Source organism: Mus pahari, chromosome 19 (assembly GCF_900095145.1).
Source record: "Mus pahari chromosome 19, PAHARI_EIJ_v1.1, whole genome shotgun sequence".
Classification (NCBI taxonomy): Eukaryota; Metazoa; Chordata; class Mammalia; order Rodentia; family Muridae; genus Mus; species Mus pahari.
This window is the reverse complement of record NC_034608.1, coordinates 57421163-57426759: the sequence shown is the minus strand read 5'-3', so window position 1 is coordinate 57426759 and position 5597 is coordinate 57421163. Positions and strand designations below refer to the sequence as shown.

Here is a 5597-nt window from a genome sequence, read left to right as displayed (position 1 = left end):
ATCAATCTCTGTACCGTTCATTCTACCTGGCATTTTTTTCTGATGTAGTGTCTAACTCAGTGTTGTTCAAAGCAGAGTAACCACACATTATAAAGGTTTAGAATGCCCAGTCAAATAAATAGAGTAGAATAGGAAAGAAGACAGATATAATTCTTTTATCTGGTTATGGTTTGAAATACTAGATAAGAGTTAAGGTGTGTATTCCTGTGTGAACTCATANTCTAAATATTTGTGTTTCTATCCCTAGTGTTAATTCTTGAATGACTTACTAGCAGGTGAAGTGACAATGTCCATGACCTTGTCTAATGATAGTTGCTTCATGTCACATCTGCAGTGTAGATTTNTCTTGTGACTTTACATGACAAAGAGAATATTGGTCCCCACATTCTTTTTCTCTTATAGGGTTGAGTTCTAGATTGAACTGCCTAGCAACAAGAGACTCTCAGGCTANAGAACGTTGCAACCAGCTAAGGTTCTATCCCATGCTTGTACTATCTCAACCAGTGTGCTTTCTATTGAATCCTCAGTATGAGTAATCAGATTTTCTAGGATGCTTCATAACCTTCAAAGTAAATTAATTTCTTTTCATTACTTCCATTATGCATTTTCACCTCATTATACTTTCTGTATTTTTTAAAGTCATGTTGCCTACATGGCCTTAGCTGATCCTCACCATCCTTGTAAAACATAGTCAAATAAACATCCAATGGTTCCACATCCCATACCTCCTCCCCATCCCCCTGTCTCCACGTGGATGCCCCCATCCCCCACCCCACGTGACCTCTAAACTCCCTGGGGCTTCCAGACTCTTCAGGGTCATCATCTCTGAATGGACAGAGACCTGGCAGCATTAAATGACATTCTAGATGAAGTGGATTCAACAGAAAGCTACAAAATAATCTATCCAATGAGTACAGAGCAAAAACTTACTATCCAATTAACATTGTCTAAAAGAAATAAAATAGTAGGAAAAAAATGGAAGTCTTCCCAAATGTAGAGAAATGGAAATAATTATTTGTATTCTATCTGATTCTGTATTCCCAAATGTAGACAAGTGGAAATAGTTATTTGTAGTCTATATGATCATAGTGAATTGAAGGCAAATATCAAAAGCACACACAAAAAATTTAAAAAATGCATAAACCCTGGAAGATTAAATAACTGTAGTGGCTATTCCTGGTCGTCAACTTGACTATATTTGGAATGAACTACAATTCAGAATTGGAAGGCTCACCAGTGACTCTAATCTGGAGGCTGGGAGATAGAAGTTTCTGATCTGGATCTTGGTATGGAGGTCTTGAGGCATAGTGGGTATGGATTCCAGAAGATTAAGACAGGGAGATCTCCGAGTTCAAGGTCATCTGAGATTAAAGGTGTGGTAGCACACACCTTTAATCTGGGCTACACCTTCTGCTGGAGACCATATAAGGACATTGGAAGAAGGGAGTCTGGTTCTCGCTCTTTCACCTGCTTGCCGTGTGGGACTAAGCAACTGCTAGATCCTTGGACTTCCATTCACAGCTACTACTGAATCATTGTTGGGAATTGGACTGCAGACTGTAAGTCATCAATAAATTCTTTTACTACATAGAGACTATCCATAAGTTCTGTGACTCTAGAGAACCCTGACTAATATAATAACACAATCCATTGACTGATGAATGGGTCACTGAAGATACAAATTTCTAAAGATAAAAAAGTAGCATATTAAAGCCTATCAGATAAAAGTGTCAGTCACAAACCCAGAGTATAGAGTTCCAAGTGCCTATATATAAAGAATTAAAGTGATTTCAAATAATGTATAAAGTCCTCATATAACCAAAAACAAGCCAAGCTCTAAATTAGTAGTTGAAAATAATGAATTCATGGTAGATATGAAAGAATAGAAATGAACAAATACAAAAAAAAATTAGTGAAGCAAACAGGGTTTTTTTTTTGAAAACTTAAATAAGATCAACCAACTGTGAGCCATGCTACCTAAAAAAGTAATATAACACAAGTGAGTGAAGTGAGAGAAGCATAGTGAATCATTATGACGGATGTGAATGGAATTCAGAACCCCATAGGACATACATTGTCTAAAAGGAAATGTTTGAAGCCCACTCCATGAGATGTAATTCATACAAGACACTGCTAAAGGGGCCAAGAACCTGACATTAGATAGGTCATGGGTTTAGGGGAAAATTAGTACTGATATTCTGAAATGAAAGCTTAAAGGTTCTTTGGAAACTCAGTGTGTTGGCGGGTGTTTTACTGAGGCAAACACATGAAGGAGTGTTATCTAAAGTAGGCACAGGTGAAAGGCTAAGGCAGACTAGTGAAGCAGATGCAGTGAAAGGTGGTTCTGTGAATGCAAGCCCATGAAAGAACACATGATGAAGGATTTATCCCTAACAATACCCATGTATTGTTATATTATGTATTTGAGCTCCAATTGTCTGGACTCCATAGAGAGACATGGTGGTATGCCATAGTTTCTTGTCACTTCTGCAGACTTGGACTGATTGGCAGAGTGATGTCAGCTGAGATAGACTCATGTGCTGAGGCAAGACACATGTGCTGAGGCAAGACCTGTGAAGGACAGGTGATGGTTAGAGGGAGTGTAAAAAGGACTTGACAGAGAATGACAGAGGCTCAACTTGACTTGATTATAGAGCTAGCTAGGAGTGCAATGCTTGTGGGTCTTGAGTCTTCACTGATCTTTGCTTCACTGGGGGGTGGGTCACAGCTAGAACTGCTCCTGACTTCCCTGCTGGTCTATCCTGACACTACTGAACTGGACTGCCGGATTATCTGTAAAGTGTCTGTGAGAGGATTGAGCTGCCACTGGTGCTCTGTGAACTGAATTGCTGATTTCCTGACAATGCAAATGGGATTATTCCAAAGAACCATTTCTAAACAGGTCCACTTCCCCCATGTACTGTCTTTTCTGCTATCTCTGTTGGGTGGTTGGCAAGAAGGGAGACTAAAGCATTTAAGAACTATCATTAAAAATAATTTTCAAGTACCACAGGCCTACATCTGCTCCTAAGACATGGAGCTGATCCCCAGTCCTCTGTGCACCTTCTCTGCCAGAGGAGAGCTTGCCTCCAGGGAGTACTCTGACCCCAGGACTCAGGGGAGATTGCCATTTTCCCCTTGGTGACTCTCTAAGGTCAGACCACTCAGGAGCACACAGGCCACAGAAGCAGCAGAGCAGCTGGGAACAGTCCCACAGGCCTACATCTGCAGCCAGGAGGTCGGACTGTTCTGTAGTCCTCTGTGCAATGGTCTTGCCAGGAGAGAGCTGGTCTCCCAGGAGTGCTGAAACAGGCTTATAGACTTACAGGAGGAACAAGCTCCAGTCAGAGACAGCAAGAGCATCTAACACCAGAGATTAACAGATGGTGAAAGGAATATGCAAGAATCTCACCAACAGAAACCAAGACTACTTGGTATCATCAGAACCCAGTACTCCCACCACTGCAAGTCCTGGATACCCCCAATACACTGAAAAAGCAAGATTCAGTTTTAAAGTCATATCTCATGATGCCAATAAAGGCTTTTAAGAAGGACATAAAAAAAAAAAAAAAAACCCTTACTCCCTTAAAGAATTACAGGATAATACAGATGAACAGGTAGAAACCCTTGAAGAGGAAACACAAAAACACCTTAAAGAATGACAGGAAAACACAACCAAACAGGTAAAGGAATTGAACAAAACCATCCAGAATCTAAAAATAGAAGTAGAAACAATAAAGAAATCACAAAGAGAGACAACTCTGGAGATAGAAAACCTAAGAAAGATGTCAGGAGCCATAGATGCAAGCATCACCAATAGAATACAAGAGATAGAAGGGAGAATCTTAGGGGCAGAAGATACCATAGAAAACATTGACACAACAATCAAAGAAAATGAAAAATACAAAAATATCCTAACCCAAAACTTCCAGGAAATCCAGGACACAATGAGAAGACCAAACCTAAGGATACTAGGTATGGAAGAGGGTGAAGATTTCCAACTTAAAGGGCCAGTAAATATCTTCAACAAAAGTATAGAAGAAAACCTCCCTAACCTAAAGAAAGAGATGCCCATGAACATACAAGAAGCCTACAGAACTCCAAATAGTTTGGACCAGAAAAGAAATTCCTCCCATCACATCATAGTCAAAACACCAAATGCACAAAACAAAGAAATAATATTAAAAGCAGTAAGGGGAAAAGGTCAAGTAACATATAAAGGCAGGCCTATTAAAATTACACCAGACTTCTCACCAGAGACTGTGAAAGCCAGAAGATCCTGGACAGATGTTATGCAGACCCTAAGAGAACACAAATGCCAGCGCAGGCTACTATACCCAGCTAAACTCTCAATTGCCATAGATAGAGAAACCAAGGTATTCCATGACAAAACCAAATTTTCACAATACCTTTCCACTAATCCAGCCCTTCAAAGGATAATAAAGAGAAAACTCCAACACAAGGAGGGAAACTACATTTTAAAAAAAAAGCAAGAAAGTAATCTTTCAACAAACCTAAAAGAAGATAGCCATATGAACAAACTTCCAACTCTAACAACAAAAATAACAAGAAGCGACAATGACTTTTCCTTAATATCACTTAATATCAATGGACTCAATTCCCCAATAAAAAGAAATAGACTAACAGACTGTCTACATAAACAGGACCCAACATTTTGCTGCAAATAGGAAACCCACTTCAGTGACAAAGACAGACACTACCTCAGAGTAAAAGGCTGGAAAACAATTTTCCAAGCAAATGGTCCCAAGAAACAAGCTGAAGTAGCCATTCTAATATCGAATAAAATGGAACTTCAACCTAAAGTTATCAAAAAAGACAAGGAGGAACTCTTCATACACATCAAAGGTAAAATCTTCCAAGATGAACTCTCAATTCTGAACATCTATGCTCCAAATGCAAGGGCATCCACATTCATAAAAGGAACTTTTATAAAGCTCAAAGCGCACATTACACCTCGCACAATAATAGTGGGAGACTTCAACACCCCACTCTCATCAATGGACAGATCCTGGAAACAGAAACTAGAGACACAGCGAAACTAACAGAAGTTTTGAAACGAATTTATTTAATAGATATCTATAGAACATTTTATCCAAAAACAAAAGGATATACCTTCTTCTCAGCACCTCGTGGTACCTTGTCCAAAACTGGTCATATCATCAGTCACAAACAGGCCTCCACAGATACAAAAATGTTGAAATAATCCCATGCATCTGATCAGGTCACCACAGACTAAGACTGATCCTCAATAACAACATAAATAATAGAAAGATCACATACACGTGGAGCTGAACAACACTCTACTCAATGATAACTTGGTCAAGGAAGAAATAAAGAAAGAAATTAAAGACTTTTTAGAGTTTAATGAAAATGAAGCAACAACATACCCAAACTTATGTGACACAATGAAAGCAGTCCTAAGAGGAAAACTCATAGCTCTGAGTGCCTGTAAAAAAGAAACTGGAGAGAGCATACACTAACAGCTTGACAGCATACCTAAAAGCTCTAAAACAAAAGGAAGCAAATTCGCCAAAGAGGAGTAGTCTTCAGGAAATAATCAAACTTAGAGCTGAAAT

The 5597-nt window shown here is 39.1% G+C and overlaps 1 protein-coding gene across 1 annotated transcript in view; it reads right to left on the bottom strand.

The window, feature by feature from the left end:
• Positions 1-363, bottom strand: part of LOC110336957 (disintegrin and metalloproteinase domain-containing protein 25) — a 3936-nt gene extending 3573 nt beyond the window's left edge. The window contains exon 1 of the mRNA XM_021219689.1: positions 270-363. The gene's annotated coding sequence lies outside the window, so the exon portion shown is untranslated. The remainder of the gene's footprint in view (positions 1-269) is intronic.
• Positions 364-5597: the final 5234 nt, after the last annotated feature.